Source organism: Schistocerca nitens, chromosome 5 (assembly GCF_023898315.1).
Source record: "Schistocerca nitens isolate TAMUIC-IGC-003100 chromosome 5, iqSchNite1.1, whole genome shotgun sequence".
Classification (NCBI taxonomy): Eukaryota; Metazoa; Arthropoda; class Insecta; order Orthoptera; family Acrididae; genus Schistocerca; species Schistocerca nitens.
This window is the reverse complement of record NC_064618.1, coordinates 292,673,077-292,700,117: the sequence shown is the minus strand read 5'-3', so window position 1 is coordinate 292,700,117 and position 27,041 is coordinate 292,673,077. Positions and strand designations below refer to the sequence as shown.

The following is a 27,041-nucleotide window of genomic DNA, read 5'->3' as shown; positions in this document are numbered from 1 at the left end:
GTGTGCAAACCACTGCACTATGTTGGACTGGGATTCTCATTTGCGTCCCAGTTGTCTGGAGTAATATCTTGCAACTCATTATATTTTTTATTATTAGTATCACAATTTTTTTCAGCTGGACATCTCTTATTTCAGATTCATCCAGGTTCAAAGCATTACCTACGAAATGAGAAGCACTATTCAGTATCTTTCGTATTCCAGAAATGAGAATTATCTTTGGCGAAAATGAAATAAAAAGTTAATCTTGGAGAAACAAGTGAAATTCTTCTATAGTCGTGTCACACTTATTTAGCTGAGATTCTTTCATTTGCAGATGTGCTTCCGGTCCCCATCTCCGCATGGGTGTGCATGTCAGGCTGAACACTTCTGAAAGTTTTCTTCAACAACAATAGGTAAGTATCAAACTCCAGACATATTTGTGTGTACTGATACCTTTGTCTCATCACTAACCGTGCTAAACACAGTGATAGGTAGTCACGTTAATGTCACTGGACATCGGAATCGCACCACAGCTCGTGAGCCGTCTGAGCGTCAAGACTGAAAGACAGACATTCTGTTTCATTCTTAATCAGGTGTTGCTCGCTCTATTAACTTTGTAGAGACAGATACCGGTATATATCGCCAAATTTAAGCCTTACTTACAGTATACTGGATTCACATTCAGCAGAACGGCGATTCTGCCTCCCTTCCCACACCCAGAGATTTTGGTTTTCGATCGTTTCCCTAAATCGCTTAAGGCCAATGATGGAATTATTTCTTCGAGAAGATCCCGGCCGATTTCACGATGCGAATTGATGTCCAGGTCTAGTATGTGAGTCGGAATCATTATTTTTCCCCAGAATTTAATCTGATTTGCTGTCCTGTTTTGTAAGTTTACCGAAGCACGAGAAGTAGGTGAAGAATAGGAAAGTAGTGTCAAAGCCACATAAAAGTGGGTAGCACTGTGAGAGCAAGGTTGGAACGGGATTAGTGTGTCGTGTTTCTCTGTCGCCACGAGGTCAGTGGAAACAGAACGTAAGCTCAATAACTGATGCACACTGTGCACCTAAGCTTTTCCCAGCATTCTGCTCATGCGATTTTAGTAACTCAGAGAGAGTTAAATCATGGCAGGATGAGGACCTGTTGCTCCTGAATACTGAGCCGTAGTAAAAATTGCTGTTTTGAAGAGCGCGCCGCAGCGCGTAGTGTGAAGCAGTCGACCTCCGTTTCTGGCGGTGGCGCCGCTGTGGCAATCGCAGCTTTGGCGTCTCCCTCTGGTGGGAAAGGGGAAAGGTTGCCTGTTCACGTACATTTAAGGGGCGCTATGAGCTCGCCAGTCGGTCAGTCTCTCGTCCCCAAGTTGCTAGTCTGTCTCTCGTCCTCATTTGTTAGGCAGTTAGTGTCTGTCTGTCGTTCGGATCAACCTTTAAAGCCGGAAAAATGAGAGTCTTTTCACTCCGCCAGTAAGAGAACTCAGCGAGTGGTTGCCCGGTCGGAGCTTTGTTCCTGCATCTGAGTCTGCGCGTTAGACACCAGTCTGCTCGAGTCTGCTCAGGGAATGGTCATTGGCGGTTGGATCGATCGGTTGGTCGGTCGCGCACTGAGACACAAGATGACTTGTCCGTCTTGAGCGTCGGCGCATGTGAGGTCGCCACGTGAGCCAGCGGGCCGCGGTGTATAGCGAGGGGTAGTGACTTTGCGGTCGACATGAGAGCAACAGGAGTCAACCCACGACATCGGTCTGGCCGGTGCGAGCTGCGATGCCGTGAGACGGGAGATCGGCGCGCCTTCCTGCGCCCGTTGAAGCGGCTGGCAGCGGACGGTTCGGGAGAGCGATTTGGGGGAGCTGCGCCAGGTCTTCTCGAGAAATCGCAGTTTATTAGAAGTTAAGTGATTGGTGATATGTTGTTTGAATTGCTACTGTTAAATTCTACTTGTTTTCTTGGTTAGGTCACCAGCCGTTTTGCTTTGGGGTCGTCCCACCATTCTTCTCCGTTTGCCCACGCGCGGGGAGGTGGTTGTTTATAAATCGGGTGGTCCGTTTTTTCCTTGTGAAGTAGGGGCGGGTTACAGCAACCTGCGGTTCGAGTTGTTCAGTAATCTCCCTATCAATCTACTGTATTCTAGTAGCTGCCTGTGTCATGTTTGTCGGATTGGGTGTTTTAACGAATTTATTGGTTGGAGTGTAATGGCCCAATACCTGAAATATATTTTGATCTTTGGAAACTTTGATATTATTGCCTATGATCTTGAGAGGCGGTATCTGTGTACTGTAGAGCATCTTAACTATTGTTTGGCCAACCTTGTAGAGGTTTATATAAGATTGAATTTCATGGACTTTTATTTAAATGATCATTTCAGTATATAAAGTTGCCACCCTTTCACCGTAAGACTTTTCTTAGAAGTTAAAATCAAGTTGCACCTTCAGTGGCAAGGTTAATATTTTAATTGTTAGTGTTTTTTACCATTTCCATCCCTCCTACAGGGGGTGCGTAGTTTGTGTGCTTGTGTAAATTGTTAAAACTCTTAGTGTAAAGTTATCTCGGGTGTTTTTGCAGATTTGCACCAGTGTAGTCTTTCAGAGGCTGTTGTGAGCGGTCGTAACTACGGCCGTGTCAAAAGGGAGCGGCAAAGTTCTCTGCCCGAAAGCTCATACAGTCAAATTTTCTTTCTTTCTGCCTCTGAATAAATTGTAACTTTGATATTTAGAGGGTGCTTTCTAATTATAATTTTGAATCCGTTTCTTTTAAAAAATGCTTTTAGGCGCTATTAAAGTGAATAAAATTCCCATTTGTTAAAAGGAATTTGGTTATGATTTCATTAGTTACTCTCTGGCAACTACTTCCATGCTTACATAGTGTGATTAAATGTTTCAATGTTCTTGATGAATCGCTAGTAAAAATAAATTCTTAAGAATATTCTTTGAAAATAAATCACGGTTCAAATACCAATCCAAACGCTTACTATCTTTGTTTTGTAATTTCAAGATTTTAATGCTTCTCACTCATCCCTGAGCTCACCTGTGTGTACGGGGTGTTTCAAAAAGAATGACCTGATTTTGGACGGTAATAATTATGAAACATGGGACGTGACGGCAAGGAAATGTGTGTTGTTTGAGTAAGCTTGGCCGAGAGTTTCAGAAAATCGCCGTTGGATATGATTCAATGTGTCTTCTCAGTTTCTAGTCAGAAGTAAGATGGCATCCGCTCAATAGAAGGCGTTTAGTGTGCTGTAGTTTGCAAAGAGTGAGTCACTGATTTCGGTTCAGTGTGCTTTTCGTCGGCGTTTTGCCGCTGATCCGCCTGAACGCAAAAAAATTTATCTTTGGTATCGCCAATTTGAAGAGACAGGATGCTTGTGGAAAGGTAAGAGTCCACATCGTTCGTGCACAGGAAAACACAGTGACTGGAATGAGCAATTTTCAGATGCTGCAGAATTGGTCTTTTCCGCTTCAGGAGGACACCGATGACTTCATTTTCCAACAGGATCAGCTCCACCATATTGGCACAATAACTTACGTCAGTTTCTCAACGACACCCTCTCTCAACCCTGGATAGGGCACCCTGCGTTCTTGGTCCCCCAGATCGCCAGACATGACCCCAGGCGTTTTTTTTTCTTGTGGGGATATGTGAAGGAAAATGTGTTCGTCTTCCCTTTACCTCGTGGCATAGAAGAAGGAAAGAACAGAATAACTGCCACCGTAAATACTGTAAATGCAGATATATGGTGTAAAGTTTATGACGAATTTAGCTATCGCCTGGATGTTGTTCGTGCTGCTGTTGTTCGTGAACACAGAGCATTTGTAACAGCATAGCAGCGACTTTGAGATTTTGTATTTTGCCGTTCATCTTATGTTTGTAGTATGCTTTTACCAATAAATATGAAGTTTTGAAATCACGTCAATTTCTTAGAAACACACACTATTGCGAACTGTTAAGATTCTATTCGAGCTCATCAGAAACTCTTCTATACAGTTGTCAGTATCGATCTTTAAATCAATTATACAGATTTGATAAAAAAAGAATATAGTTCGTGAATTGTCTTCCTCCCAGATGACGAAATGGATTCCACCACGGAAGATATGGAGTCAGTGGTTGCAGGGTTTACCTTAGTTGTGCAATTGTGCGTTATTTCGTGTGCTATTCAGCCCTGTTTTAACAAACTTATTTCAGCACAATAATTCGTGAGTGCATGTGATTAATTAACTACATTATGGCTTGCACACAGGGAACACTTGGGTCTTTATTTTACGAATTAGATGACAAGCCATTTTCAAGCTGATGTTATGAAAGAAAGTGCGCTTATAAACGTAAGCACAGAAAATTTTAATTTTCTTGGTATAACAATATCCTTGGCTTACATGTTGCTCTGTAACAAATAAATTATATTGTCATACATGTATTTTCTTTTGTGAATCTCGTATTGGAAGAGAGTATATGCCGGCTTCTTTCGAAGTACGTGTGACAAAACATTTGCACAGGAAAGCCGAGAAATACTGGAATGCAAGAAGGCGCCTTCACAATCAAGAGAGATTTCAGTTGTTGAGTCACAGACGAACTGAACATTGAATTTCTGAAGGAGCCAAACTTCTAGCCTTAAACGTAACGCGATTGTGAAATAAAATATGTTCTTAATCCACAGACTTACTGATGTCGTTAGTTTCTTGGGCAAGCGAGAGCTTACATTCACTTGAAGATGAAAGTTCCGATAGCAAACGGAATTACCTTGAATTGTTGGACCTTTTGTCTAGACAAGAACAGTTTATTCGTGATCAATTGCAGAGCACTTCTGGGTTCATCAAGCACAATTCAAAATGCATTAGTTGAATGGTTGCTGATGTATAAGTAATTAATGATCAAATAAAAAAATAGTTACATTCGTGACTTTGTTGGATTGCAAGCAAATGGAGCCCTGGATATTTCTTGCAAGTCGCAAATAAGTGTTGTTCTCAGGTTTTGTACACAAGAGTGTCCATTAGAGAGATTTATTGGCTTTTACAATCTTTCTAGTGACAAAACTATTCAGGGATTATCAGAAATTGCATTCAATTCACTTGGTGTTTGGAGACTAACTGACAAAATAGTGATCCAAACTTATGAAGGTGCCTCAGTAATGGCAGGTAAACATGAAGGTATCCAAAATTTTGTTAAACAAAAATATATGCATGCTACATTTTTGCACTTTTATGCTCATAAACTTAATCTGGTGCTGTTACATTGTGCTAAAAATATCAGAGCTATTAGGCTTTTCATTTACAATCTTGTAGCATTCCATTCATTTTTAGCAAGTCCTCAAAGAGAACACAATACTTACCAAATAAAGGATTCAGATTGATTCAAACTTGTACTACACACTGGACTTTCAATTCATGAACTGTTCAGACAATCTTAAATACAATGAGTTATAAGACATTTTTCAAAAATCAACAAAGATGATTTCCCTTTACAAAGAAATATGTGTATATGTTGACCATCTATATAGACTTCTTCAACATGAAATTACGTGTGATATTAGTGTGTGCAATGCTGAATTCAAGAAGACCATCAGTTTGTTAAAGGATGTGAGATTAGAAAAAAAAGTGACCTCATGTACTGAAAGCTGTAGCAAGAAATTTCACAGTGAGTTAAGTGTTAGTGAGCGTGACTTCCAGTCCTTACAGTCCCTTAAGATGCTGTCTTATGAGGTCTCAGATAACATGATAGTGCAAATGGAAACGCGTTTTAGAGATGTTCAGAATATTCAGTTTATAAAGACGTTTGATAAGAATCAGTTGGAAATTATATATCAAATTTAGCAACAATGGAACTGAATGAACTTCTCACAACCTACCCATTCTTCAAGAAAGAAAGAAAGACTGGAAAATGAGTTAGGAAACATTTATATTGACGTACGTAAATATTTTCCACCTGGAGACCTTCTTAAATGCATGATGGACACTGACCTTCAGAATATTTATACCGAAGTAACAAGCTTGTCATGATCATTCTTCCATTCCCCGCCACTGTAGTTTCTTCTGAAAGAAGTGCGAGCACCTTTAAAAGCACCTGTTACTTGAGAGTGGCTGCCTTTCAAATGGTTCAAATGGCTCTGAGCACTATGGGACTCAACTGCTGAGGTCATTAGTCCCCTAGAACTTAGAACTAGTTAAACCTAACTAACCTAAGGACATCACAAACATCCATGCCCGAGGCAGGATTCGAACCTGCGACCGTAGCGGTCTTGCGGTTTCAGACTGCAGCGCCTTTAACCGCACGGCCACTTCGGCCGGCTGGCTGCCTTTGACGTCAGTTTGTGACTAGGGATAGCACATACCTCTTGCGACTTGGGCAATGCACATGTGTGAACTTGCTTGACTGTTAATTGTTTGTAGTGTGCTGTGTGATCAACATTACGCATACACTACCTGACCAAAACTATCTGGACATCTACAAGTGGACATTAATATGGGATGTGTCTACCAGTCGAAAGACACTCCGTATGTAAAAAGAAAATCGTGATTGGTAGCAGAAAAAAGTTATTTTATAAAGAAACCCATTACTTACATTTAGTTCTGGTTGAGGAGTTGCAGGTTAGAGCCTCTAGAAAAGAACCAAAGCCTGATTAAACCATCATGCATAACACAGGTTTCTCCTTTCCATGTACTAATAAAGCGTTTCCAATATGGCGCTACACGAAGAATGTAACAAAACACTGAAACATCAGCATGCCACTTTACGATGCGTGGGGGAGATTACTTCTGGTACATCCATCAGTTCACCCCCTCTCTGTTCCATTCGTAAATGGCGTGTGAAACGTGCGATTGTCAGTAAACCTCCATATTAGCTCCAATGTATTGGATTTTCTCGTTATAGTCATATCTGATTAAGTATGTGGGAGGAAGTAATGTCGCAGAACTCTTTCCAGAATGTACCCTTTCGAATTTTTATCACCACCATACCACTGATTCCTTTACGAAGAAAGAGGGCGAGGCTGATGTGTTCTTCAAAAAAATCATGTAGCTGCGATTGCTACGTAGCCCATATTTAAAAAAGGTAATCGTAACTGGCAGCAAAAAAATTTATAAAAAAACCACTACTTACATTTCATTCCAAATGTGAAACTTCTGACACCTGTATCATTTAATCTCCGTCCCCGTTCCATCTGACAATTGCATATCAGGAACTTTGGGTATCATGACCTAATTTTAATTATGCTTTAGATCTATGACCTACTTTTTTCCCTAGAAAAGCGCCTACAGCCATGAAATTCAAAATATCAACCTTTCCACAGGTCGAGACTAACATGGGCTATCATGATTTGTAGACAGCAACTGGGACAGAGTGGGAGTGAGGGTTTTACATGTGTATATAACCACAGCAGCATATCTAATTAGCTGTCAAAGGAATGTAGGTGTTCGTAAGTACATTTCATTTGACTGCTTGCAAATCGAAAATCATCAATGTAGGAACAGCGCAAATCGTCGAGTTTGCCATCATTAAACTAGAGAATGTGCAGCAATGTAGAAATGTTCAGTTGATTCAAACAGAGTGGAGAATCTTGTGCTAAAAACTGTCCTACTTTGAGAGTCAAGTCACTACTGAATAAAACCCACACAAGGACAACATCAGTGTTTTACCCAGCGGCAGCAGCGCCACCACCGGCAGCAGAAAGGTTAGCACCTCAATGCTGACAGGTGTTTTGTGGTAAAGCACAGACACTTCTAGATCAACAAACTATGACTTGATATATATTTAAAAGAACAAAGTGTTAGTAAAATAGGTAGTGTGTATTATGCAGTATGTTTAGTCACAGAGAGGCTATACCAATTAACCAAAAACTGTTAGGAATGCATTAGTGACATGATGGAATACATAATGCAACATAAAGTTTATGTGGGTGTTGAGTTGGATGACTGCATAGCTCCATGTGAATATGACCAGATAAATGCCGAATTTATTTGCTAAATTTTGCCACCTGTCTAACTGTTGTGATGGAAGAAGAATTACAATGCATTAACAAGTTAGTATACAGTATATGAGAATAACAAAATTAATATTTTTCTTAAACGTTACTACATGTTTTTAATTTCGAATCGTGCATATTACTATAGTTTCCTTTATTACTTCTACATATGAGATGTAATACAGTGTGTGAAATGGATAAAAGTACTCTGACTTGAAGCATGAACCTCATTTCTACGACACGCGGTGCCAACGCGAATCTACCATTTCTCCTAAGCAAAACTGATATTATTAAAATATTTCGATTAATGTTCCGTAGCTGCCAGACGACAGAATATATGATAAATGGCCGCTGAGAAAAGTAAAACTTCGAAATATGAGGTAAGATGTGTCAGAAAATATGTAGATGGTACAGCTGCACTTGTCATTAGATACAAATCTTTATAGGCATTCCATTAAATTTTTACTATAATATCTGTAATAGCACATCATTTAACAATGAGTGAACAATCTCCGAAGAGGCTTAAATGAAGTCAGCAGCAGCAAGGAATTATTAATCTGTAGTGGCCTTTGCAAAGAAAACGTCGATTGAGGTTGCACCTCACATTTGAATATTAACAATTTGTGTTGTTGTTGTTGTGGTCTTCAGTCCTGAGATTGGTTTGTTGCAGCTCTCCATGCTACTCTATCCTGTGCAAGCTGCTTCATCTCCCAGTGCGTACTACATCCTGCATCCTTCTGAATCTGCTTAGTGTATTCATCTCTTGGTCTCCCTCTATGATTTTTACCCTCCACGCTGCCCTCCAATACTAAATTGGTGATCTCTTGATGCCTCAGAACATGCCCTACCAACCGATCCCTTCTTCTAGTCAAGTTGTGCCACAAACTCCTCTTCTCCATAATTCTATTCAATACCTCCTCATTAGTTATGTGATCTACCCATCTAATCTTCAGCATTCTTCTGTAGCACCACATTTCGAAAGCTTTTATTCTCTTCTTGTCCAAACTATTTATCGTCCATGTTTCACTTCCATACATGGCTACACTCCACACAAATACTTTCAGAAACGATTTCCTGACATTTAAGTCTATACTCGATGTTAACAAATTTCTCTTCTTCAGAAACGCTTTCCTTGCCATTGCCAGTCTACATTTTATATCCTCTCTACTTCGACCCTCAGCAGTTATTTTGCTCCCCAAATAGCAAAACTCCTTTACTACTTCAAGTGTCTCATTTCCTAATCTAATTCCCTCGGCATCACCCGAGTTATCTCGACTACATTCCATTATCCTCGTTTTGCTTTTGTTGATGTTCATCTTATATCCTCCTTTCAAGACACTGTCCATTTCGTTCAACTGCTCTTCCAAGTCCTTTGCCGTCTCTGACAGAATTACAAATGTCATCGGCGAACCTCAAAGTTTTTATTTCTTCTCCATGGATTTTAATACCTACTACGAATTTTTCTTTTGTTTCCTTCACTGCTTGCTCAATATACAGATTGAATAACTTCGGGGAGAGGCTACAACCCTGTCTCACTCCCTTCACAACCACTGCTTCCCTTTTTATGCCCCTGGACTCTTATAACTGCCATCTGGTTTCTGTACAAATTGTAAATAGCCTTTCGCTCCCTGTATTTTACCCCTGCCACCTTCAGAATTTGAGAGAGAGTATTCCAGTCAACATTGTCAAAAGCTTTGTCTAAGTCTACAAATGCTAGAAACGTAGATTTGCCTTTCCTTAATCTTTATTCTAAGATAAGTCGTAGGGTCAGTATTGCCTCACGTGTTCCAATATTTCTACGGAATCCAAACTGATCTTCCCCGAGGTGGGCTTCTACCAGTTTTTCCATTCGTCTGTAAAGAATTCGCGTTAGTATTTTGCAGCCGTGACTTATTAAACTGATAGTTCGGTAATTATCACATGTGTCAACACCTGCTTTCTTTGTCATTGGAATTATTATATTCTTCTTGAAGTCTGAAGGTATTTCGCCAGTCTCATACATCTTGCTCACCAGATGGTAGAGCTTTGTCAGGACAGGCTCTCCCAAGGCTGTCAATTTATATGACAGCAATTTCTATCTATGGGAGACTGACAGACTGAGAAAGGATTTTAACACAAAATTCATCATCGTTATAGCTCGCCACTGTCACATTCTGCCACATACTTTCGCGGAGTATGGAGGTGGAAACTTTTAGTGGCATATATTTATTGAAGTATAGATGTGTGATGTCATCTTTTCATCTTTTTAATATACTGTACAGTAATTTTATTTGACAGTTGGTGTTTATATCGTTCATTCAGTCGATTCAGTACATAATGTGAAATAGATAACTGTGAATGTTTAATCATTCTCTACTAAAGTATAAATATGTGGTGTGACCTCCCTTTCATATTGTAGCATAATCTTATTTGGCAGCTGATACTTATATAATTTATTTGACTCTTACACTATGTAATTCAATGTACGATTTAGAATGTTTTGTCATTCTACTATATATGTTATCATCGCGCTCTTATATCTAGTGCTTACATTAAAGCCCCATAGCTCCTGTTGCAAAATACGATTAATTTCCCTGTACACTGCTAATCTACAAATTAGTGTAACATTACTAAAGGACAGATTTTAAAGAAATCTGCCGTATGGTTGTGTGCAACTAATTATAATTGTTATCTTATTGAATGTTTGTGTCATAATAGAATCAAATACTTCCCATTGTATTAACCCTGCTGCTTCGTCTAGTATTCACTATGTGAGTGGACTGTAGAAGTGCAATATGCTTTAATTGGATTCCAAATGGTGTTCTGTTCTCACATCATAACTCGCTTGTTAACAGATGGTACAAAACTATGTAGTAAAAGCTTGCATGTCTTAACATTAGTACTCTGCATGGAATAAAACTCTGTTTTTCAACTACACGGAAGACTGTTTATGAGAACAAACAGTGGCATTGTGCAGATTCTTGTCGGAGAATTCTATGTTCTGGAACTAAAATTATGGTTATTTAACGCTGGTCGAATTTTGGGAGGAAGTGTTAAGATTACAATGTAATCATAGCTGCCGTATTAAGAGTTGGTATAGAATGCTGGTGTATGGTGTCTTACTTAAAGGAAGCAGTTAAATTATTTGGCACATATAATTGTACATCATTTCTCTAACTTCATCATAGGATCTATGACTGTGATTCTCTAATGCTGTGTAAACTACGCAGAAAATCCAAAATATCTATTTTCCTTCTCTTCTGCCATGTCTGATGTATTAAGTAAAATAAAGTGTATTTCTGTATGTCACAGTAGTACCACATTTTATTACTCGAAGATGTGACAAATCTACTAAAGGGACTGCATGCACTACAGCTGCCGGTAACTGAGTGCATTCCGAAATTTTAATTTTTTCTTTTATTTACTGCATTTGTAAGAATATCCAAATGAGAGTGAAAGTTCGTAAACAAATTCTTCACACGTATTCTCTAATGTAGCTAATGCTCTGTAACCCATTATTTTCAGCAAGTTCACCAAAGTGTGATCACTGTCCATTAGTATTCACCATAAACGCAGATATCGTTTATTACCCTTTCATATCTATGTTTTCTGTATTTTAAAGTTCAAAAATGGTTCAAATGGCTCTGAGAACTATGGGACTTAACATCTGAGGTCATCAGTCCCCCAGAACTTAGAACTACTTAAACCTAACTAACCTAAGGACATCACATACATCCGTGCCCGAGGCAGGATTCGAACCTGCGACCGTAGCGGTCGCGCGGTTCCAGACTGAAGCGCCTAGAACCGCTCGGCCACACCTGTATTTTAAGTAATCTGTAACTTCTTGGAAATTTGTGGTAAGGTCTTATGGGACCAAACTGCTCAGGTCATCGGTCCCGAAGCTTACACACTATTTTATCTAATCTAAACTAACTTACACTAAGGACGACACTCACACCCATGCCCGAGGGGGAGGACCTCCGACGGGGGGAGCCGCGTGGGCCGTGACAAGGCGCCTCCGACCGCGTGGCAACCCAGCGAGGTAACTTCTTACTTGCATCAGTGATGAGCTATTCTTTTCGAGTAACAATTTACATTTTTCCTTCGTGGCAAATGTTTTCTCCAAATACTCAAGTTTTTGTTGTATTGACCTCGATCTCCTCTATTTAGAATTCTTCCACGTTAAGTGCAAATTTTTTAAATAGGGAACTAAGCCGGCTTAAGTCTATTTGAGACACTGCTTCCAGTTTTTAAGACCTGTGATATAACATTATTTGTGCGAAGTGTAGCAGTTTATGGTACTTTTTTTCTTAAACAAGAATGGAATAAAAAGATGCACAATGTCCAGTCCATCATATGCTGATACAACATAACCACTCTTCTTGTTAAACAGAACCATATAGGAATTGTGGTTTAGAAATAGAGCTTTTGCATATCCCCTACTGTAGTGAACACACTCGAATCCCTCTTTTTCTGCAAGTGCACCAACACTGCTTTTCATTAGTATTTACAGGAAATGCAGATATTACGTGTTCCACATCTTTCCATATTTTGTCTGTAGATATACGTGCAGTAACTAATAAAAATGTAGTACAAGAATATTAGTTTTCTTATTCATTATCCTACCACATATGCCTTGATTTCTTTGTCATATAGCAGCGATTCGAATTCCGTCACCCAGCTATTACATTTACACTGTTTTGCATCATCACTTGCTCGAAATTTCTGCCCAGAAAAAAATTCTGTCAACACAGTGCTGGTTTCAAAGCCACCTCTCATATACTCTAGAACAAGTGGATTGTGGTGGAGGTGTAGTGCACTCAATGTTAGTTAGCACATCATAGGTGAGTGTGCTGATATTAGCTATCTTAAATACAGCTTTTATTAATTCTTACAGAATTTCACTCCGTGTCCACCTCAGACAATTGACACTCATAATTTACTTTCTTGTATGTGGCTAACACAGAATACGAATCAACAGCAGCTATGAAAGTTTCTTGTATACTCTGAAGACCCAAGTCATATTTGTTGGTCTCAGATCGCTGACCTTGACAGTGAAGAGTGGTATTTTTTATATAAGGGTCATTACATTGAAACTGGCTCTAGTGCACTACTAGGGTGCGGTACCCTTATTATGCTTAGGAAAATGTTAAACAATGAAGGATATAAACACATTTTACGGTATCATGTGCTGTGTACAGTAGCGGAAATCAGAGACAATGATTGTTTCAGTATGACAAGGCGCCCTGCCACAAAACAGCATTTGTGAAGCAATAGTTTGTGGACAGTAACATTCCTGAAATAGACTGACTGGCACAGAGTCCTCACCTGAATACAGCTGAACACCTCTGGTATGAGTTAGAACGTCGAATTCACTTCAGACCACAGCACCACAGCATCCAACGTGACTACCTTCTCTGGTTTCAGGTCTGCCACTGCTCCACAGATATTCGGACAACCCATTGAAGGTATCTCCAGCAGAATTCAGGCCATCATAAAGGTGAAGGATAGACATGTACCCCATATTAATGTCTACTAGTAAGCGTCTGGATACTTGAGCAGACAGTGTATATAATGCTGTATTACCTTCTCAGTAGGTGTTACTATCTCCAACTGTGGCTTCAGTCTACGAATTTGCAGTTCATATTCACGCCATGCAGGTAGCTTCACGGTTTGTGTTGGGGGCTCTAACTGCGGCACTGAGTGGCTGAGCTCACAGTACACGACTCCGTCCCTAAAAACAAGTTACGTTTAAAAATGATTTCTGTGGGAACAATTACGTTGCCAACTACTGGCTGGTTCTAACCTCCAACTACCTCCCGGCAGAAATATTCTTTCGCCTTCGTGTCCTTCGTCGTATGGAAAAACCTCCCTAGCGCTCACCGCCATCTTGATGAAAATTAATAATCATAAATTTAAAAAACTTACAACTAAAATCATCCAGCCAATAATACTTCCGTACCTAACGAATAACATGATTTAATTTCAAGATCTCTCTCTCTCTCTCTCTCTCTCTCTCTCTCTCTCTCTCTCTCTCCCTCCCTCCTTCTCCTTCTCCTTCTCCTTCTCTCTCTCTCTCATGCGGAAACTGCTATGCAGATTTTGCTACTTTCTAAGCAGCATCTTATTCGCTAAACAAAATAATATATTTAAATTTTAATGTCTTTAATTTTTTACATGTCATTTTATTACATTCTGCAATCTTTTGGCTGTCACACTACAAACATATGTAGGACAGGTATGAGACATAGTGAGGGGTTTCGCTTTAGGTGAATGCCAGAACGCAGGTATTACTGATAATTCGAAAGATGACCAGGTATCTGGTTTTATCATAATTATAAAACTTTATTATGCCTCCCTGATATGTATCCGAAATTATAACTGGTGCATACTATTCTTCACGTGAATAGATATTTCGTGTCATAGAGAATTTGTAATTACTGACAGACAAACTAATATGTATTTCTAGCAAACCACGGAAATCTGCAAGGTTATTTCTAACTAGATTACAGGTTCCAAACACCATAGCAAGACAGAAAAAAGTAAGTTATTAGAGCTTGTGACCTCAGCAGCTGAAGTAATGGTGCGCAGTATATTAAGGTCGCAGTCCTCGATGGTGAAACGAAATGACTGAAGAGAGCGCGAGGAATACTATTTTTTTTTGCAGATAATTAACGTACGCACTATTTACGGCATAAAACAACAGAGGTATCTACGTATTTCAAGAAATCGCCTAATAAAGCTGCAGTAATGATACACAAATGGTGAGAACAACGACGATGAAGAACAGAAACAGTCGACTAATCAACAATATATAAAAATCGCAATTGGGAGCAAATTAATAGAACAAACAGCTCGTGCAGAAAAGAACATATTATGCAGCATTGTCAAATGTCGAAACTGATGTTTGAACCGTATGTAGAAGAAAAATGGAAGACCAGGAATCAAAGTTCAAGGGTGACAGAGACCAGCTGTAAGGTTTGCAGTTGAAAGAAATGGAGTTTTATGAGGGAATGACCCTGAAATTTTTCATACAGGAAGAATACGCGGAAAGATATGCATTGTCAGAATTTTAGCTGCTAAGAAGCACTGCAGATATTTAAACAAATGTTAAAGTTATTCATGTTTGCTGAACGAAGAACTGCTTATAACAGCGGTGTGTACAGTCCTTCATGCCTAAAGCACGAACCGGTGAATAAGCAGGCACAGCCTTTACAAGACGCTATAGGACCTGCCTTCCATGCACGTCATGCTATGCTGCTCTGCACATCGTCACCACCGTGACGACATTGCAGTGGTCTCCCAACTATTCTTTGCCTTGGTTCCTGGGGATACAACGTTGGACGAAATCCATGATGTTATCAAGGCGAGTTCTACGAACAAGTCGCCCAGTCCTGACAGCCCCCTCCTAACTTTTGCTGGGCAGTTTGGCCCCTTACTGGCGTGGACGGAAATCTGTCTAGACCTTATTTCGCCTTTCGTGCAGATTGCTGACGGTTCCCTCAGTGGTCTCCACATCCACAAGCTTAAGGGCACATCACAGATATACTGTTATCATCCCTTGACGTTTCTCAACAGCGACATGAATAACCTCATTCGACTGCTGGCTTCACGATTTAAACAGACATCCTGGAACATGTTTTTCCTTGATCAGACCTGCTTTGGCAGCGCCAATAACATCCGCACTGCCTTCTGTCGTTTTTTGGAACATAATCGCTCTTGTCCACGCTTGTCATGTGTGTAGGTTTTTCGGCCACTCTTCAACCATGGGTTCGATCGGGTCAGTCATGGCTACCAGAAAGGGGTTCTCCGCAGTAGGGGATACTCTGATATTCGGCGTTGTAATGTGTCTCCTCCGCCTAGTGACATACCATGTACTCTACGATGGCTGTGTCACTCCTCCCAACACAATCCATCGTTCAGTGCGTCAGGTCTGTCCGCTCTCCGCACTGTTGTATGTTTTCGCCATGTAACAGTTGCTCTGTGTCCTCTGTCAACGCCTCTTTGGGATATCGCTCGCTGGCCAGATCTCTTGCTGCACTGCTTATGCTGACGCTCTCGTACCCGTGCTTCATAGCAGTGATAACGTCAAGAAGCCCCTGGCACGGGTCACCGTCTAGGGAGAAGTTTCTGGTAGCTGCCTTAACGTCTGCAAATGGAATGCTATGGCTATAGGTGTGGGGCTTCCTAAGGACGGCAGTGCTGCTACGAGTACTATCCGATGCTCAGGACTCAATTTCACAAATAATCTGAAGCACACAGTTGCTCTCAACTTACGATGACTACTGTCCCAATTATGACCTGGTTTCCTAGATCATCATTTACAAGCCCTCAATCTTCTATAACAGACACAATATTTTAATGCATATTTGGTGCCACATATCCTCCATGTGGCACAGACACATCCCATTCCACCTTCCATGGCCTGCCACATGTTAGCGGCGCTGGGTTAGTACGTTTGCCAAGGCTTGCTGTTTATTAAGATATGAAAGACCCTCCAACCCTTCCCCCCCCCCTCCCCCGCGGTGCAGGGGCGGTCTAGGCCTGTGTCATGTCTCTGGCAGAGCGATAGACCTTTCTGTCAGCTCTCTAATGGTGCTGTGGCGCCCTTGTCGGGTTTGCCTCACCAGCTTGTTGCTGGAGACCCTTGCATCACTCTCCCACAGCCCCTATCCCGCTTTCAGACGGCCCATCGCCATTATTTTATTTCCGCCATTTTTTCCTCTATCTGAACTATATCCGTACTGTGCCACTGCCAACGCTCTTGACGTCCACAAAGGCGATCTATCGCTTTCTCCAAAAGAACACGACACCGAATGTGGTTGAAGGGAAACAACCCCACGTCGACAGACGTGCTGCATGGCGATCGGTGTGCTCTCCACTTTGCCCACTCTGCATGGCACCCTACAGTTAATGGGAAGCACGTATGCTGGTCTCCCCTTCACAGGATTCACCTTGCTTGCACCCCACTGTGTGTCGCCTGTGATGTTCTGGACGCGGACGAGCATCGTCTTGTGTGCGGTTCGACGATAGGTGTGTGGTTGCTGGTGCGACAGATACTGACCTTTATTAGCCGTACGATTTCTCATCAGATACCTCCTCACCTGCTCCTTGTTCCGGACTTGGGATACTTCCAACAAATGAAGACGAACTCTGTGGAGTGGATTTGTAGACACACAGTTCACTGCTTGTTTGCGAGAAAAATGTCCTTGATTTTTGGCACTTCCTTAATGAACGACGTTGTGCAGTTGTTGTCCAAGAAACTATGCATCGATAGTCCCGCCGAGCGAACTGACGCTCCCTTCTCCTCGCGATGTTGGTTTCCTGTTATGACTGGTGCTGGAAAACAACCTCTTGTGTAATTGATGTCCTTTGTACCCCTACTCCCCATTCCCTGTAGGACATGTTGGCCAGACCTCATGTTTCGTTCCCATCCCTCCCTAGGCGCCGGCAAAGTGACACTGAAAAAAAAAAAGGTAGTTAAGGCAATCGCTGATGAGAAGTGCTACATCCGAGTTTTTTCAACTTTCGCCATTGTATTACCACAATGCCTTCTGCAGCTATCTCTTTCTCTTTCCTACGTATATGCTTACTTCATATTTCATCTCTGCAAGACTGAAAACATTAACTGGGTTCCACATTACTGTGAAACTCCGGAACCGGCACAAAGACTAAGGCTATTAGCTAGATATATGAAGAAAATAAAAAGAAAATTTATTCAGTTTTATTTCCATTGTTTACACTTAGCGACACCGCAAATTGTTATGGCTGTTACATGAGTTGCAGATTCAAATTAATGGTAAATGCAAACAATTTTGTCAGTGAAAGCGTCAACAGAAACTGATACATATACATTTTACACTTTACAATCGCGTTCTGCCGTGTTATCTGTTTACCGTTGTGCCTTCAATAAAGGCTATGCACCCGCTGTATTGCGCATGCGCTGTCTGCCACAGCTACGGCCGGGAGGGGGGGGGGGGGGGGGGAGGTGTACATTCCTCCAGTCACCTGGCGAGGTAGAAATCAGGTAATTTTCAACATTTTTTTGCAGAGAGTCTTAGCAGCTAAAATTTTGATATTGTGTTTCTTTCGGTGTATTCCTCCCGTGTAAAAATTTTCAGGACAGGTTTCTACGTGTCGCATTGGACAATTCCTTTGCTATAAGAACTGTAGATTAGAATATACGTCCACTGGGTAAAATTTACGTTGTGGAAAAAACAAAGACGAAATTACTGATAAGCAGTAAACAAAAGCGAGAGTTGTCACAGAAAGTACGAAATGAAGGGCTCTGGGAAGAATGTGTGATGAAAGGTATATTAGAAAAACTTCAACTAAGGAAAGGGTAGATTTGTCGGAAGTGTATTGCTGCACGAAGAAACAACGTGGCTGTGGTATGAGTAGTGGAGTGGAAAACTGTAGGGGCGAACGAAAACTACAACATGTAAAACACATTATTGGACACGGTCCATGCAGCAGGTATGCATAGGCAAAATGATTAGTACAAAATACGAAGAAATCGATTACCACAACAATTCAGTCGAACGACTGATGACTGTAAGGAAATCATTTCAGTCAGAGGATCCGTCATACCTGCTGATTAAGAAGTGACTGCCTCATGGTCATGAGAATCAGTTGTTGTGACCTTCCAGAAAATTGTCCACAATGTTATTCAGAGAGAGAGAAAGTAAGGCGACATTTCGTGTTTCTAGGCAAAAACGATTCGTTCGTTTCAAAAAAGCGCATTGCAAGAAGAGTATTACCGCTGGTGCAGAGCGTCGAGGCATTCAGGCGGGGTCTTTTGGAATAGAGTGAATCGGGGAAGGTGGTAACGGGTACGATGCCTGTTTGCTTCTGAACTTCAGTGTATCAAGATAGCGCAACACCAAGCGGTCCACTGGTTCTTCGGGTTCAAGTCTCGGGGGGCAAGCGATAGGTGCATTTGTAACGGATATGTTTCGTCTTTGGGAGCCAAAAAGCTGTGTAATGGAAAAAACTTGTGGTAAGTTCCTATGGGAACAAACTGCTGTGGCCATCGGTCCCTTCGCTTACACACTACTTAATCTAACTTATGCTAAGGACAACGCACACACCCATGCCCGCGGAAGGACTCGAACCTCCGACGGGGGCAGCAGCGCGAACCGTGGCAAGGCGCCCTGGACCGCATTTTTATTTATCTCATTTTGTTCTATATTGTTCGTTGAATTTGTTTGAGACGGACGTCCGATGACACCCATTGATGCTCTTCGTTGATCCATTCACTCAGTTTTTTTTTTCAGAGGGCAGCTAATCTGACCGAACACACTGAGCTACCGTGCCGGCGCCGCTCGGTTACCACGCGCGGTGCTGTGTAATGTTTCAAAATTTACCTTGTAAAATCATCTCAGATATATTTAAAAACAATAATGTGTCTTAAACCATTTGTGTGTCCAGTTACTTCCCGTTTGCTGCCATACTGTAACACATATTACAATTTGCATTTCACCTCAATTCCTGGGAAAGGTGACCTGTTTTCTTTAGGGTAAAATGGGCATTAGTTATACCAATTTTGTACATACAGTTATTTGCAGACGGTGCCTAGAAATTACGGAGAAGCACCCTAATGGAACGAATATCCTTGGTGCATGTAGCAACTAAAAACCAAACACTCCTAATGAATCTGTAAGTACCTAAACTGCATCTAACGTAAGTGCTGCGGCTAAAGCAGGCAATTCTACCTCTTTTGCAAAGTTTATACCGGTATCAATTTTAGAATCACCAGAAAATAAGAAGGAAAGAAACTGTACCCGTGCTGACACATCAGGAAACCCCACACAGTTTGAAAGCAGCGCAACAGCAAAGGACTGACACAAAAAAGAATTCTCCAACCACAAAACGAGGGATAAAACTAAAATCAGCTACTGAAGACGGTGGCTGTATCATGTATGAAAGAAACTAGTACGAAAAAAGAAAGAAAAAAAAGAAAACGGACCACAAGTGGGCTGGATTCAGTGCATACACTGTAAGAAGTGGCTTCGTAAAAAATGCACAGATGAAACAGATATGTGTAATGACTGTGGGGTAAAGCAGTAAATATTAACCGTAGACACGTCAGCAACAGCAACGAAGATTTTTATTTTGCATTTATTGACAGAAAATGCGTAACAAAATTGGTGACTGTATCAATTTTATTTTGCCATCTCACCGCTATCTTCAGGGTGAAATGCCCAGTAGCCCAGCCTATAAAAAAAATAAAAAATAAGAAAAAGGGGACATTGAAGTCATAATTTTATCATAAACACTGGTTTTCAATTTGAAGAAATCTGGCTAAACATGTGTGGTTAATTTCATTTTGAACATCTCACAGTTCCCGTCGTAATTTCGTGTGGAAGAAAAACTTACGGCATCTCCCCCGATGTACTATATAAAGCTGAGTCAACGAAAGATTATATAGTGCTCAACAAAAGTTCGGAATACTATCGTATAATGTAATTTACTATACTAGAGGTTTCACTGACCTAGTAACTTCATGCATTATCCAGTTATAGCCCAGATACTGGGCGGTGTTTACTACTGGCATGCTTTGTGGTCGTTTCCCAGTAATATAAATATACCGCTGCCGCTGCGGCACACCGTGACCAGTCCAGTATTAACAGCAGCTTCATCAGTTTGTGTTCAGCACTGCAGTAACGTGCCGCAAAGGGGCATACAACACTTTCGTGTAGTCAGGATAGTGCCTCTACTTTCAGCAGATCATATATAGAAAGATGTTGCCGATCTGTTACATGTCACTCAAAGTGGTGTGTCTAAGGTGTGAAGTAAGTACAGAGAGACGGGAAATGTGAACGATGGACCTCACAGTGGTCGTCCTCGTATGACAACACCAATTCAGGATCTTTTCCTCCAACTGTGGACTCGCAGGCACGCAACATCAGCTGCCAGAAATATTGGAAATGATTTCTCCCGAGCGACAGGGATTCGTATCTCAGACCAAACAGTGCGTAGAAGATTGCATCTGGGTGGTCTTCATTCCAGAAGACCAATGAGAATTTTTGCGCTAAACCAACGGAACCGACGCAATCGAAGGGCCTGGCCTCTTGCACATCAACAGTGGACCATTGTGGAATGGAGTAATATCATGTTTGCTGACGAGATCAGGGTCGGTTTGCGACCAGACACTAGACGTGTTAAGGTTTGTATAAGCGATAGACGACACCAGGAACTGCGACACGTTCAGGATGTCCATCCGTTTGCATGTGGGAGTGTAATGTTCTGGGCGGCAGTAATGAAGGGTCGGCGGACTCCTCTCATTGCCATCTACGGCAATTTGACTGGTCCCAGATACCTCCAAGAGGTACTACAAACAACTGTAAGGCCCTACAGATGTGAAGTCGGTGACACCTTTATCATAGTAGATGATAATGCAAGACCGCACCGTACTCTAGCAGTGCCTCGATATCTTCAAAGAGGCAGCACCAACCGTATCTTTAGGACCTCACTGAAGCTGCCATTGAGGAGTGGGACCTCGTATCCCAAGATAAAATTGAGGTCTCATCTAGAGCATGCCTCGCAGAGTGGAAGAACTCATCGGTGTGTAGGGAGGACATACACGCTATTAAAGAGTAATAATCATCATCTTGAGATAAATATTTTCTCTATTTCTGGTTTCAGAGCCTGGTTTTTTAACTAACCCATATCTGTCTTTGTTTATTTTGTTGGTAAGGTACTGTACAAACCTCAGTGGGTGTATTATGTCATTGTAGTAAACTCTCTGATATTTCAAACTTTTGTTGATTGTTGATGTGTGTATAATGCAGACAAAAATGCATCACAAGACGAAAGAATACGATAAAAAAGATATTTGACTTGTTATTATTTCTTCTAAATAGTGCTTAATGTAAGATGAAACTCTGTTTGCTATCAGCTACGAAGAAAACTGTGTGTCTGTAGGCTATAGTCGTCTGATACGACTGATATATTAGCCTACTTATTTGTAACATATTTCTAATTCTTTGACGCAAATTAAAAAGAAAAGAAGCCGAAACAGGAAATGTCTGCCGCCAGTAACGAACCCAACGATTGGTCGCAGTATTTGCCCCATTTATCGTTTCTACAGTCATTTCTAGATTTCTTCATTTAATAAATGAACAGAGCCCAAACATCACCATGCAGTTTTACTCGTGTAAACAGTATGTACAAGATTATTACCGTAATCTGTAAAGGTGAATAACATACGAACACCCTCATCGGTGTTTTTCGATGCAATTATGGGATAGCCTGCCAACACTTTCTGCATCATGAGAATCAGGTTTTCTTGTTCCAGTACTTCCCATTGTTTACATTCATTATTACGTAACTTATTTTAGTCCGAACTCAGTTTGTCGTTTAGTTGTAAAATCCGCGCTTAGGAGGCGCCTACGTTACACAACCAGTGTGCCCACAAAATTCCATGGTCCTACAACCAATAGTGTAGATTGAACGTGTATATGCACATATCAATTTGCATCACCTCGGTTCCGAGAGTTCCGGGACCTGTACAGAAAACTGGAATGGAGATCAACATAAACATTATTTCAGCCCCTTTTTATTGCTCATGAAAACTACACATAGCATGTTGTACCACCATACAGCGAGACCTTCAGAGCCGGTGGTCCAGACTCCTCTACGCACCATTACCTCGTAATACCCAGTAGCGCGTCCTCTTGCGTTGATGCATGCCTGTATTCGTCGTGGCATACTATCGACAAGTTCATCAAAGCACTGTTAGCCCAGATTGTCCTTCTCCTCAGAGTGGTTGGTGGATCACGTCGTCCATAAACAGACCTTTTCAATCTATCCCCGGCATGTTCGGTAGAGTTCATATCTGGAGAACATGCTGACCACTCTAGTCGAGCGATGTCGTTATCCTGAAGGAAGTCGTTCAGAAGATGTGCACGATGGGGGCGCAAATTGTCGTCCACGAAGACGAATGCCTCGCCAGTATGCTGCCGATGTGGTTGCACTATCGGTCGGAGGATGGCATTCACGTATAGTACAGCCGTTACGGCGCCTTTCACGACCACCAGCTGCGTACGTCGTCACCACATAACGCCACCCGAAAACAGCAGGGAACCTTCACCTTGCTGCACTCGCTGGACAGTGTGTCTAAGGCGTTCAGTCTGACCGGGTTGCCTCCAAACACGTCTCCGACGATTATCTGGTTGGAGGCATATGCGCCACTCATCGGTGAAGTGAATGCGATGCCAATCCTGAGCGGTCCATTCGGCATGTTGTTGGGCCCATCTGTACCGGTCTCCATGGTGTCGTGGTTGCAAAGATGTACCTCGCCATGGGCTTCGGGAGTGAAGTTTCGCATCACGCAGCCTATTGCGCACAGTTTGAGTCGTAACACGACGTCCTGTGGCTGCATGAAAAGCATTATTCAACATGGCGGCATTGCTGTCAGGTTTCCCCCGCGCCATAATCCGTAGGTAGCGGTCATCCACTGCAGTAGTAGCCCTTGAGCGGCCTGAGCGAGGCATGTCATCGACAGTTCCTGTTTCTCTGTATCTTCTACAGGTCCGAACAACATCGCTTTCGTTCATTGCTAGACGACTGGACACTTCCCTGGTTGAGAGCCCTTCCTGGCACAAAGTAACAATGCGGACGCGTTGGAACCGTGGTATTGACCGTCTAGACATGGTTGAAATACAGACAACACGAGCCGTGTACCTCCTTTATGGTGAAAAGACTGCAACTGATCGGCTGTCGGACCCCTCCGTGTAATAGGCGCTGCTAATGCATGGTTGTTTACAGCTTTCAGCGGGTTTAGTGACATCTCTGGACAGTCAAAGGGACTGTGTCTGTGATACAAAACTTTTGTTGTTGTGTGTAATAACAAACCCTGGGAACCATTATTACCCTAAGAAGTTAATTTTGAAAAATATATTCTTCATAAAAAAGATCATCCAAATTTCATGTTTCTAGTATGAGTGGCTTAGTCGTGTCAATTAATTTCGCTTCTTACGCACAGGAGGAGGAGGAGGAGGAGGAGGAGGAGATTAGTGTTTCACAACGAGGTCATTGAGAAGGAGGACAAGCTCGGATTAGGGAAGATCAGGGAAAGAAATCGGCCGTGACCTTTCAAAGGAACCATACCGGCATTTGCACTAAGCGATTTAGGGAAATGACGAGAAACGTAAATCAGGATGGCCAGACGCTGGTTTGAACCGTCGTCCTCCCGAATGCGAGTCTAGTGTGCTATCCACTGCGCCACCTCACTCGGTTACAGCCCCCCCTCCCCCCCCCCCCCCAACACACACACACATACACACACACACACACACACACACACACACACACACACACACACACAGGCAGACAGACAGTCAAATTTCGAGGAACTTATTCAGGGACCTTTTCTTCGCATTTTTAACAAGTGATTCATGGTCTCATGCAGCTCGTTACGGAGCAATAGTGTACCCATGATTTATTCTGCTTGTTGCTCCAATTACGTTTAAGTCGAAATACTTTCCGAACAGTAAAACACATTGGATTTGTAATAATCAGAACATGCAACATAAAATACACATGCACAGATGCAAAACGCTGTCATGTGATTGCCGTCGTTGCAGTAATAGCTCAGAATAGCGTTGTTGTGCCACTTCCCCGTTGCATTCATTGAACCCATACATGAGGTGCATATTTGTAAACTCTACATCAGTAAACCTACTCAAACTCCAATGTGTCACCCTTAAAGTACGACAAACGAGCAGACTCAAAGATACCTTTAGGGCGGGGACTGAAATAGGCATTACTGTTGTCAACAATAAGTACCTTGAGTGAATATAATAACTTTGTGACACAGTATGCGTACCGTCAACACTTCTTTTGTCGTGCAGATATATTCAGTGGAGTAGAGATAGAAAGATAAATGACACTAAGAAATCAAACGAAATTCAATTACCCTGTAACGAGCCACCGTATATCACGCGTCCCTTACACCAAAATACTCAGAAAATATCCTTGAACAACCTCTGAAAGTTTTTCCGGTGGAATTCTGGTTCACTTTGTAGTTCAAAGGGTTTCACGATTTGTGAAGATATCCTTGCTTGCCAAACATTCAGTGACGTCTGAGGATTAATTGGATTTGTGTGTTACGCAACGCCGGCCTCGTCACTTACAGGGCACTGGCGGCTGCTGTGTTCTGTGTTCCAGTTCCAGAAGAGCTTGGCTGTCCACAACTGCTAGGTGGGAGCCCCGCCAAGCAGGCCACTCAACAGGTGCACGCACATAAAGACAGCACACAGCCGGGCTTCTTCCTTACACATCCTATCTCTCTGCTCGAGTACCTTCAAGATACACAGGTATATAAAAATAGCAGTACAAGGTCATTCAAACAGGAAAGTATTAATACAAGTTTGCTTTTCGAGGAGATCATAAAAACAGCAGTCCAGATATGAAGGATAAGTGAATGCACAGAAGTACTGTCAATTTAATATGGGTCTTTGCACTGTTCGTCGATTAATAGAATTGTAGTCTCGTTTCTGCAAGGAGAGGAGGGAACGAAATGAAACTTCACGGTTTGACAGTGTATGTCATGTTATTTCAGCGAGACAAATTTACAAAAGAACTTGGCAGTGAGACTACTTACCAGTATGGTGTTGCATCCACTCTACACTGGATGGAAGCATTGATTCAGTTGTGAAGAATGTCATAAAGCCGTTGTATTCTCTCCTGAGCCTAGCGGGTCCATAACTGTTGTATCTGGTTCTTGATATCATGGATACTGCATCTGTGATATCCGAGCAGGTCTCTCACATGTTCTGTTAGGGACAGAGCTGATTATCTTGCAGGCCACACGAGCACTGCAGTATCACGTAGATAGTACAAAGAGATGATTATAGATCAGCATTGTCCTGTTGAACGATGGCGCCGGAGTACTGTCGCATGAGATTTAACACATGAGGACCAGAATGTCCGTCGCTTACCGTTTTACCGTCAGAGTTCCTCCAGTCAGTACCAGTCGTGACAGATTCCGGGGGCTCCTCAGAACGCGATGCCGAGAGTACTATCGCTCTGCCTCTCCAAAACATTGGAACAATGGGACCTCTCGCCAGGGCCAATGATGGGGGATGACACTGCTAGCGCGCACAATGACCGCGCGCATCAGACTTTATCCGTGAGGCGAATGAAGTATTTTGAGTACTGTATACTCAAATCCAATCGCTCAAAATACGGAGCCAAGACTTGTATTCGAAGAAAGTAAAGAGCGTTTGCTGTTGTAACTTAATAAGAAAGAAAGTCTTGGATTTTACTGGATGTATGGTACTCCGCTTTCACAACTGCAGTGCCAGTTCTTTAACTACCGGGTGATCAAAAAGTCAGTATAAATTTGAAAACTTAATAAACCACGGAATAATATAGATAGAGAGGTAAAAATTGACACACATGCTTGGAATGACATGGGGTTTTATTAGAACCAAAACAAAAGTTCACAAAATGTCCGACAGATGGCGCTGGGCAGCAAAACGTCAGTAACTGCTACCGTGACGCGTGAGAGGTACGCCGATATGTTACAGAATCGCATAATCCCCAGCCTGGCTGATAAACACTTGCTGGAACGTACGATGTTTGGGCAGGATGGCGCTCCACCCCATATTACTAGACGCGTGAAAGGTCTCTTGGGCGCGTCGTTTGGTGACGGTTGTGTGCTCAGCCGCCACTTTCGTCATGCTTGGCCTCCCAGGTCCCCAGACCTCAGTCCGTGCGATTATTGGCTTTGGGGCTACCTGAAGTCGTAAGTGTATCATGATCGACCGACATCGCTAGGGATACTGAAAGACAACATCCGAGGCCAATGCCTCACCATAACTCCGGACATACTTTACACTGCTGTTCACAACATTATTCCTCGACTACAGCTATTGTTGAGGAATGATGGTGGACATATTGAGCATTTCCTGTAAAGAACATCATCTTTGCTTTGTCTTACTTTGTTATGCCAATTATTGCTATTCTGATCAGGTGAAGCGCCAAATGTCGGACATTTAGTGAACTTTGTTTTTTTTTTGTTCTAATAAACCGCATGTCATTCCAAGTATGTGTGTCAATTTTTACCTCTCTACCTACATTATTCCGTGATTTATTCAGTTTTCAGATTTATACTTACTTTTTGATCACCCGGT

The 27,041-nt window shown here is 42.0% G+C and overlaps 1 protein-coding gene across 1 annotated transcript in view; it reads left to right on the top strand.

The window, feature by feature from the left end:
- The first annotated feature begins 326 nt into the window (after nucleotides 1-326).
- Nucleotides 327-27,041, top strand: part of LOC126260411 (uncharacterized) — a 144,921-nt gene continuing 118,206 nt past the window's right edge. The window contains exon 1 of the mRNA XM_049957737.1: nucleotides 327-392. The gene's annotated coding sequence lies outside the window, so the exon portion shown is untranslated. The remainder of the gene's footprint in view (nucleotides 393-27,041) is intronic.